We start from the raw sequence: 11,771 nt of genomic DNA on the forward strand, positions 1-11,771 counted from the left end.
ACTTTTTCTTTTCTGGAGCAATGGAATCTGTTCTGGCTTTGAAAAGATGAGTAACACATGTGTGTGAATGGTAGCATGCTTCCCATAATTAGGAGTACAAAGATCTGGAAATAAATTTATTTTCATGGAAGGTGCCCAAGGCTACACAGTATCTTGAGGGAAGTGATTGCAGTCTTTGTGCAAAGTCGTGAGGCGCATCTTGGTTCGTGGCAGAGCAACACAAGGTTTTATTTTCACATTTTCTTACCCATGTGGTCCCCAGTGTTTATATTTGCTGCTCTTCTTCTGGCCTTAATCTTGGTATTATTTTATATAGATGACAGTTGAATAAAATTCCCTAAAATGCACGCCCACCCAGAACATCCAAAGGTGACTTTATTTGAAAGCAGGAGCTATCAAGAGGTAATTAATTTATTACGGGACTTAAAGTGTAGTCGTGTTGAAGGGAGAGTGGGCTTTAAATCCAATTCAATCATACAAATAGTAATAAAAGATGCAGAAATACCCAAATAAGTGTGCCACATGAAAATAAGGGGCAAAGAGTAAAAACTGAAGTGATTTATCTTTAAGCAAAAAAAAAAAAAAAGAAAGAAAAAAGAAAAAAAGAAAGAAAAAGCCTGATCTGCGACTGGGACCTTGTAGGTCTCCTAAAAGCCCAGGTGGTCAAAGTTTTAGTTACCATCTTGGCATCATTGGGAACGAAGAAGAAAACCGTTAAAGGCAGGACCTAGCAGAGTTCTTCAGTCACGGGGGATGTCTCTGAAGGAAACCTGAGAACACTTCCTCCTTCATTTCTGTACCAGCCATAAAGTGAGCAGCTTTGTTCATCCTTTGTCTCTGGGCCAAATGGCTGGGGATGGGAGTCTCAAAAGTTAGAAAGCAAATTATGAGCATGAATAACAAAAACACAGAGACAGAGACTGAGGTTCAAGCTAAAGATCAGAAAAAAAATTGTAATCCTAAATTAATGATTTCAGGTGAGTGTCCCATCAACAGAAAGCTGATAATCTGAACAAAGGAGAGAAGAAATACACAACAAAATGCAAAATTGTATTTCAAAAAAAAAAGTCATACTGCAACACTTGAAAGTATGCGGGCATTGTGCACGTTAGAAAGCAAAGCAGCACCTGCCTGATTATATCAGCCACTGCAGCCAGTGCAGGTCTGTTTGGAAAGACAAGTCGATGAGCGGGGAGAGCACATTTTATTAGATAAGACAGTTCCCGCAAATCTCAGGGATGCATATTTTCACAGCAGCTCCTGAAACCAAACCCAGAGACCATATGTCTGAGCTAACACTGGGATCCATATGTTAAGTAGGAAACGGATGCAGCCCAAGCTGAAGCCTAGAGGATGGAACTTTCCATGTGACTGCTTCCCTAAATCCATGGATTAATACAATGCACACATTAGAGCATTCAAAGACATTTGCTTCTTTAAAAGCTGCAATTCACATGTCTAAAACCAATAATTATGACGTCTTAGACTTTTGCTAGCGATAACATTATACACAAAATTGCGTTTCTCACTCTTTGCTATTTAACCTGCCTTTATACTTCAGCTTGAACACTGTCAGATATTTTGTGTCGTAACCCAATAATAGCATGTGGATTCGTTATATCTTGATTCACTAAACTAGTCCCATGTATTAAATATATTCTTATTTTTTCATTATAATTATTTCTGTAACGAGTTCTTCCATGTACCTTTCTTAAGTATTTCCTTGGGGTAAGTTCCTAAAGGAGGAAAGCACAATGTCAAAGAATGGAAATTCTCCCTGGCTTATGACAAGTAATAATAGACTCTTACCTAAGAACTATATTGGATTCACCTTTCAAGAGCCAGTCTTATTGAGAACTTGCAAGCATAAAGTTGATTTATTTTCAATATTGGTGCTAATTTAAAATTTTAATTTTAATATTGGTGCTGCACTGGTCTGTAAATTTGCCTTCCCTAAGATAATAAAAAGGTCAAATTTTTATAATAATACATGGTATTCTGGATTGCATACTTTAACAATAATTTTGTTTTCCTAAGTGAAATGTAGAAACAAGCTACTTTGTTATGTATCCTAGCAGCACAATAACCCCAAAGAAAGAAAGAGAAAAAGGTAGAGGTTGGGCATCCTCCAGTCCTGGCAGTATCCAACACAGCCTACAAAATCACTCATGGTTAAAATCAACTCAAGACAATTCTACAACAGGGTGTTCTGATACTCTAAATACATAGTTAAATAATGATTTACTGCACAGCACTCCCCCATATTTCTGAAATAGTTCTATATACTTGGATCAGAAAATAAGACAATAGCAATATTTATTCATAGATTAATCATTATTATTGGTACTAGTTTCATCTGGATCCCAAGGAGTAATAACAACACAGGACACCTCAATGATGTTTTAGAACTGAACTTAAATACAAGCTATTCCTAGAGCAGTCTATTAGACCCAAAGTATTTTCACATCTCCTAGCAGAACCTGTACTTCCTGCCTATTCCATTATGGGGTTCTGGAGTAATGTGTCTCTTTTTTGGGTTCATTGCAGCTGTAAAATATGTCTTTTATTTGAGCACCAACTATTGATCGTATTTTTGCTAGCAGTAATTCAAGAGAGACAGATATACCCACCAAAGGGATGCTACACCAAGGACTAGATGTCCCCGGGTTATTTTTCCTTGTTGTTTGTGTTAAACAGAATAGAAAATAAGTGTTACACAGTTAAAATAGATGTCATAAAATTGAGTTTAAGAGCTGAAAAATTAATAATGGTAATATCAGTTATTGAAATTTTCTTTTCATGATTTTTTTTTTTAAGTTTTAGAGTAGATTGGTAATGAAAGGTCCTTACAACACTGTACCAAGTATGGAATTTGTGAAAGTTGTCCCTTTCATTTGTGTGAACAGACATTATGTGTTTTGTTTTGCTTTGTTTCTCACATACAGCTTAAATACCATCATGCAGAATTGTCAGGTTCAAAGGAATCTATGACGGCTCTGCACGGCATAGTTTGGTCTCCAGAGATGTCATGTCCAGTATGTCATACTTTTTCAAAAGTACATTTTTCATGTCAAGTTTCCATTTTACCAGTTAATGTTATTTATAGCTAGAGGTTGAAAATACTGTAATAAGAAATCATGAACTACATAAATGCATGTTTCTACAAAACAGAGAAGCAGCGCACATAGGGCAAAAGGGGGACATGGAAAGAAAAGAAAAAGAAATTTAAGAAAGAATGGGGAATAGCAAAATTCTAGAACTAGGTAAAAACTAGCCACAGGAAAAAAAACTTATAGAATCAATTAATTTAATCCATAAAAATGAGATTTATATCTTATCATTAAAAATGGTAAACGGTTTTATAGACCAAAAATGCAGTAGAAAAAAGAAAAAAGAGAAATCACACAGAATCATAGTTAATAATTATCATATACGAAGTTCTCGTGTGGACTATTAAGAAATTCTCAAAAGCCCAGAGTTAAGACATCAGAGAGGAAAACTTCTGCACCATTATAAATTCTAACGTTACTTTTACTCAAAGGCATACAAATTAAAACATTGAAATTCCACATTTTACCCATCAAGTTTCTGAAGATTTGGCAACTGTGTAGTAGGATGTAAGGGAAAAAACTCCCAGTGAGGTAGAGAGTATCAGCTGGCAGACCCTGCTGGGGAAGCAAGTTTTAAATATGCACCAAATATCTTAAAAATACCACACCATTTGATGACGCTTCTCTCTGAGCAGAGAATCCAAAGGCGGAAAGAATCCAATCTATGAACCAAAACATATGTGAAGAGGGAGTTCTGTGCATTACCTCATTTCATGACAGCGAGCCTGATCAGCCCACTTAGATTTTTGTGAATATGTTTATATAAGATCAACCCTCTTTGTAAACATGTACATCCATATGTGGATATGTCAGTATTCATTTCATTTCTTTGTCTCATATATATGTATAATTATATGCAAGGAAGTATTAAAGGCTAATAAAGTTTATTTTCCAATAACCTCTATAACATATTGCCAAAGTGGCTGGAAATATTGAAAGAACATTTAAGGTGAAAACTTTAGTTTTATATTGTTCATTCATCTTAGAATATAATTCTAATTATGTAAAAAAAAAACAGATTTTTTAAAAATTTATTCTTTTTATATTGCTTCTATTGAGCTATTTATTTTTCTCTGCTCCACTCCCTCCCTTCCTCCCCACCCCCCCTCTACCCTCTCTCATGATAACCATCCTCCAAATTTTCTTAGGGGATCTTGTTGTTTCCTACTTCCCATGTAGATTAGATTGTTGTCGAGTTTCCCTGGGATTGTGAATTGTACCCTGGTTTTTCTTTGCTTTATGTCTAAAAGCCACTTATGAGTGAGTACATATTATATTTGTCTATGTGGGTCTTGGTTACCTCACTCAATATGATGTTTTCTAGATTCATCCATTTGCCAGCAAATTTCAAGATGTCATTATTTTTTCCACTGTGTAGTACTCCATTGTATAAATGTACTACATCTTTATCCATTCTTCGGTTGAGGGACACTAAGGTTATTTCCAGGTTCTGCCTATGACAAATAATGCTGCTATAAACATAGTTGAGCATATATCCTTGTGGTATGATTGAGCATTCTTTGGGTATAAACCCAAAATTGATATTGCTAGGTCTTGAGGTAGGTTGTTTCCTAACTTTCTGAGAAATCACCATACTGATTTCCAAACATTCAGTGTCAGTTTGCACTCCCACCAGCAATGGAAGAGTATTCGCTTTACCCCACATCCTCTCCAGCATAAGCTATCATCAATTTTTTTTTGTTCATCTAGGCCATTCTTTGTTTTCCTTTTTTTATTGATTTTTATTGAGCCCTACATTTTTCTCTGCTCCCTTCCCTGCTTCTCCCCTCCCTACTTCAACCCTCCCCCAAGGTCCCCATGCTCCAATTTACTCAGAAGATCTTGTGTTTTTCTACTTACTACTTCCCATGTAAATTAGATCTATGTAAGTCTCTCTTAGTGTCCTCAGTGTTGTCTAAGTTCTCTGGGATTGTGTTTTGTAGGCTGTTTTTTTTTTTTGCTTTATGTTTAAAAACCATATATGAGTGAGTACAGGTAATAATTCTCTTTCTGTGTCTGAGTTACCACACTCAAAATAATGTTTTCTAGCTCCATTCATTTTCCTGTAAAATTCAAGATGCCATTATTTTTTCTGCTGTGTAGTACTCCATTGTGTAAATATACCACATTTTCCTTTTCCATTCTTTGGTCGATAGGCATTTAGGTTGTTTCCAGGCTCTGGCTATGACAAACAAAGCTGCTATGACATAGTTGAGCACATGTCCTTGTGGCACAATTAAGCATCCTTTGGGTATATACCCAAAAGTGGTGTTACTGGGTCTTGAGGAAGGTTGTTTCCTAATTTTCTGAGAAATTGCCACACTGACATCCAAAGGGATTGTACCAGCTTGCATTCCCACCAGTAATGCAGAAGTGTTCCCTTTTCCCCACAGCCTCTCCAGCATAAGTTGTCATCAGTGTTTTTGATCTTGGCCATTCTTACAGGTGGAATCTCAGAGTTGTTTTGATTTGCATTTCTCTAATGACTAAGAATGTTGAACATTTCCTTAAGTGTCTTTCAGCCATTTTAGATTCCTCTGTTGAGAGTTCTCTGTTTAGGTCTGTACCCCATGTGTTTTGCCTTATTCTCTGTTTCAGGAAGTACTATTTATTAATTATTTCTTTCAGTGTCTGTGCTGCTGGGGTTATATTTAGGAAGTGGTCTCCTGTGTCAATGCATTCAAGTGTACTTCTACTTTCTCTTTCATGAGGTTCAGTGTGGTTGGTTTTATGTTGAGGTCTTTGACCCATTTGGTCTTGAGTTTTGTGCATGGTGGTAGATATGGGTCTATTTTCATTCTTCTCCATGTTGATATCCAGTTAGGCCAGCACCATTTGTTGTAAATACTTTCTTTTTTCCAATTTATATTTTTTGCTTCTTTGTCAAAAACCGGGTGTTCCTAAGTATGTAGATTGATATCCATGTCTTCAATTTGGTTCCATTGGTCCTCCTGTCTGTTTTTATGCAAATACCAGGCTGTTTTCAGTATTTTAACTCTGTAGTAGAGTTTGAACTCAGGGATTGTGAGGCCTCCAGAGTTCCTTTATTATAAAAGGTTGTTTTGCCTATACTGGGTTTTTTGCTTTTTATATGAATTGAATATTTTTCTTTTGAGGTTTATGAAAAATTTTTCTGGAATTTTGATGGGCATTGCATTGAATCTGTAGATTGTTTTTGGTAAGATTGCCATTTTTACTATGTTATTTCTACCTACCCAAGAGCATGGGAGATCTTTCCATTTTCTGGTGTCTTCTTCAATTTCTTTTTTTTCAAAGACTTAAAACTCTTGTCATACAAGTCTTCCACTTATTTGGCTAGAGTTACTCTGAGATATTTTATGCTATTTGTGACTTTTGTGAAGGGCGATGTTTCTCTGATTTTTTTCCCAGTCCATTTATCATCTGTATAAAAGAGGGTTACTGATTTTCTTGAGTTAATCTTGTATCCTCATACATTGCTGAAGATGTTTATGAGTTGTAGAAGTTGCTTGATAGAAATTTGGTAGTCACTTATATAAACTATTATATCATCATTGAATAGTGAGAATTTGATTTCTTCTTTTCTGATTTGTATCCCCTTGATCTCCTTTTGTTGTCTTATTGTGGTAGCTAGAAATCAAGTACTATATTGAATAGATATGGAGAGTAGACAACCTTGTCTTGTTCCTGATTTCAGTGGGATTGCTTTGAGTTTCTCTCCATTTAGTTTGATGTTGGCTGTTGACTTACTGTATATTGCCTTTATTATGTTTAAGTATGTTCATTGTATCCTTGCTGTCTCCAAGACCTTTATCTTGAAGGGATGCTGTCTTTTGTAGAAGGCTTTTTCTGCATCTAGTGAAATGATCATGGTTTTTTTTTCCAGTTTGTTTATATGGTGGATTACATTGACAGATTTTCATCTGTTGAATCATCCCTGCAACTCTGGAATGACACCTACTTGGTCATGGTGGATGATTTTCGTAAGAAAGCAGATTATTTCTTACCTTTCTTGAAAAAAAAGCTAAGCTAATAACTCTTGTAACTCTATCATCTATCTATCTATCTATCTATCTATCTATCTATCTATCTCTCAAGAACTACTATAGAATAATTCCAACTCCCTGATCTGCAAAAGGAAGACAGTCCCTTCCTCCCTCATTTATTTTTTTGACCTTTTAAGTATGGTATCAAATTAAAAGTGTTTTTAAAGTTGCTCTGAAATTAAATATTTGAACCTTAAGCAGGTTGCAATTTTATTTGGTTTCTTGTTATACAAATGTGAAGAATTATGCATTCTTCTAGCAACCATGTATATATGACTTAAGTTTTGGAACAAACAAGCCTTTCAGCTTCCAAATTACTGAACTGTCCTTCTCATTTGACCTTTCAGTACATCTCAGAATCAAAAAAGAAAAAAATCAAAGGACCTTCACAACCCTAAACTTTAAAAAGCATCAGAGAGCAGATTTTATGCAAAATATTTCCCGGAGGCTAAAGGGTGAGATCACAGAAGCTTCCTCTCATTCCTTAGGAACTTAATTCTTTGTCTTGCACTTTGTGATTAAAAAAGAAATCAGACTCTGAATGATGATGCTCCACAGAGGGACAAATTGGAGCTAGAGTGCCCATTAAACCACAAGACAGTGGACATTTGTGAAGTTAATGATAAATGAAGCTTTTTTATATTAATGCATTACTTTATTCACCATAATTATTGATCCCTAAAAGCCCATCTTTATCCTAAAGTGCTTTAACCACTGTGGATAAAAATTCCTGGAAAGAAGACATGCTTGCTTGGCAGCGTGCTGTTTTGAACGCCAGTGACTGTGGAGATGTTGCAAATTATCCTGGACTTTTTGTGGTCCTAAATAGCCATTTCTTATCATCTCTTGTATGATTTAACCCTATGTGACTACTAATATATTCTTTAGAATACACAAACAGACCTCCAATTTTGGCCCACCAAAGGGCTAAGAAAGCCATCACAGTGCTTCTAATGCATATAGTGAGATTTCTCTGATCATTTGAAACCCATCTACCTTATGTCTCCATCAGCATATGTGAAAGTGTGCTGGTTTATGATTTCTTTGGCTATCTGATTACATAAAGTTGTTACCACATGGGAACAAGGAATTAGAGGTAACCTGAAACTTTACTCCCGAGCCATGTCTATCCATAGGTAGCTCCAGAATAAACTGTTACTATCTTCTTTGAGGTGAGAGTTATTTTTGCCTCGAGGCTACAGTGCTCTGATGGAAAGTTCATTAGTGACCTTATAAAATGATACATGGGCAAAAGGAAAATAATTAGGGGAGTTCAGACACAGAGAGCAAATTCTTGAAAATATCACATGTCACAACAAATCCCTCAGCAGTTTTCACATATCAACAAAAAATATAAAAAACAATACAAAGCATGCTGACAGTGGGCTCTTCCAGGAATAGAGACAACTAAAATTCCCTGGAGGGGAGCTATAACCACGTCACTGGGAAGACATAGCAAGACTGTGGGGAAATGGTAGTGAAGTATTAAAACACACTTTGAATGGTCTTCTAATTGAACCCTGGAAATCTACCAAAAATGGATTTTAAGAATATGAATGTGCTCTGGCTTAGTCAGGCATTATTTTTTTCACCTAGTAAGGTAAAATAGAGAGAGAGAGAGAGAGAGAGAGAGAGAGAGAGAGAGAGAGAGAGAGAGAGACTCATAAATCATTTTCTGTTTAATCTGTTTGTACCATATGTGGCTTTGTACAAGAGCTTTGGGCATGGTTGAGTTGATGAGAAGAAACACTAGAGCTCTCAGACAAGGAAACGTTAGAGTCCCTTGATAGCATTCTACAATTCATTTGTGCTAATCTATGATTAGAATCAAGTTCTACGTAGCTGCTGGAATTAGAAACAGCAGAGCTAAGACAGCTAGAAATCTTACATTCAAATCATTACCACAGCAACACAAAGCAACATTCAGTACACTACAAAATTCATATGCTTTGTGTTCTAGTTGGGATGTCCACAATGTTACACTTCCAGTGAGTGATTTAAAAGTAGAGATAAATTTATTTGCTCTCTTTCTATAGTAGAAAGTCTTGCACTCTCTTTCCAGAGACAGAATCTGCAGTCATTATATTATACATTCATTGTTTTTAAAAATTACTAATATATGTGACATCATGGCTTACATGCCATTCCCACCTCACCAATTCTCTTGGGTTATTTGTTTATTCTACTGTATTCTTATCAGGACATAGTTTGGACATTTTATTATATATATTATTTTATTATGAAAATAGTTAAATACACTGTATAATGTGTTGTGAAGAGTGTTTTTGTCTAATAAATGTGTCACCTAGAAAAATTACTAACGGTTTTGCAGTGTTGGCCATCACAATTATGTGTTGATCCACTTAAGATGAGTTTTCATTTAACACAATGACAACTCTGAAATTCTGATTTGTTATTTCCTTTAGTGATTAAATCAATATTTAGTAGCAATAAGCATGATCCTAAAAAGTGTGGGCCATGTTTAATAATTCATAAGTATTTTATAACATATTTCAAACGTTGTGTGCTTCTACACTGAAAACTGAGGCCAAAAGCTAAAATCTCGACTCTAACCCAAGATCTGTCCAGACTGAACAAGCACCATGCCAGTGGAAGGAAAGGCTTCACCCTCTGCTTTTCACAGTGGAAGGTGACACTGTCACCAAGACCAGACTGAAAATACATTTCTGTCCTGCTGTTGTGTGAAGGCCTCGGGCTGAACTTCCAACTTTCATATTCTCCTGATAATATCATGTTTGATGAAAAACTTTGATCTCATTAGTGCCGCTTCGGGCATGTGAGCGTGTATTTTGGGCACAACAGCAGAACTCAGGGTGTCAGTCCTAGCATAAGCATGCAAGCACTGTTGATAGAGTCTACACTCTATTCTTTCCTCTGTGAAAAAGGCATTGTTCTTGCTGGAGCCGCTTTATCATTGTGTCCCAGAATTCACATCCCCTCCCCAGCTACAATTCAGTCAAGAAACCTCCGGAGGAGAGAAAAGATGTTAATAAGAAATAAAAATGCATTACTTAAAGATCAAGCCACAGTGCTTCTCCCAGGAATTTGATGGGAACCTGCTGCCCCGTGGAGCATCTGGTGCTTACAGAGGGGTGAAGATATGTCTTCATCTCTAATTTTTGTGCCTCACACAGTAATTTCATTTTATTATTCTCTTCATTCTGCTTCAAGGCACTTCAGTCATTCTAATTTAATTTTCAGTGGATTTTTTGGTACCAGATTCCTGCCGAAATAAAGCCCAACTGTGAGCGGTTACATGATTTGTTGGCACAGTGGCCTTTCATCACAGACAGCTCCCTGGCCTCCATTATATCTTCATCCTTTAAGGGCCTAACGCAACACTAGTATATTGTTTATGGGAAGGAGCGTTTTCGTGTTTGAAACCAGAAGCAAAGAAAGTCACACAGCACTAAATTCTTTGGAAATTTTAAATTTAAAATAAAAATTAGAGAAAAGATGATTAAAATATTTATAAGTCAATTTCTAACTCTATTTACTAATTATAACTTTTATTTATAGACTTGATAATTTACAGAAAGAGACTGTGTCCAAAATTACAGTACATAAGAACCATTGGAATTCAAAGAGCTGGAGAAGGAAGGGATACTTCAAACCCTTAAATATTGTATATTTTCACATGAAAAATGAGGGAAATTTGGGAAGAAGGGAAATTGAGGACCTTCTGCAGCACAGGGCACTGGAATCATATACAGCTATTGGCAAAATGCAGCCACCTAACACTCCCCACCAGAGTCTGAGTAAGTTTATCTTAGCAGATTTTGAAGGATCTTCATTTCAGCAACTATTCTCCCTTGTTCGTTCGTATCTGGACTCTGAGAAGCACTGGTATATGCAAACAGTACTGGGAATCGGCGTCCAGCTTTGATGCTATTTCATGTTATTTGTGCTTCCCTGTAAAGTCTTTAAATTTTAAAGGTACATTTAGTAAATTCCACACACAGTGTTACTAACCCTTAGACCTAAGTTGACCACATTGAGATTCCAACATGCCCACTAAGTTTTGGCTATGACCTTCAGAAACTAGTAAACATAAACAGAATCCTTTCCTAGAGCACTCGATTGCTTAACTACACAGAAGTCACCCAGCCTCTTCCACGCTGTTGTGCTCTGACGCTAGGAAGGAATGACTGTGATTTGTGGCTCTGACTTAATGCATAGTTGAGGGCATGCACAAGAACAGTCTCTGACTAGTGGTGAGATTTACAAGGACACCAGTACCTTGAACACACCTGGGAGCACGCACAGCATTTGATTTACTAGCCTAAGAGGCATTCTGGTAAGATGGGCGAGGCTTCTCTGCAGTTGGAAGTGATTCTTAAAACAGAAGAATCATTAAAATACTTTACTTTATACTGAGACTTAAAATAAAAAACTGCATCAAAATAAAATCTGGAGCCATACATGAAGTAGTTTTCTATAAAGAGGAAAAATTCATTTCCCAATGCAAAGCAGCTTTCTTCCCCACCTAGCAGGAGTAGCTCTGCCTACCCTGCCTTGATCATTCAGAAGTCACTGGATATAAAACTGTGCAAAACAGAAGGCATTGCCAAACAAATTTTTTTTCATAATAAGAAGGAAAAATTCAGCTACACAG

Source organism: Microtus pennsylvanicus, chromosome 7 (assembly GCF_037038515.1).
Source record: "Microtus pennsylvanicus isolate mMicPen1 chromosome 7, mMicPen1.hap1, whole genome shotgun sequence".
In the NCBI taxonomy this organism is placed as follows: Eukaryota; Metazoa; Chordata; class Mammalia; order Rodentia; family Cricetidae; genus Microtus; species Microtus pennsylvanicus.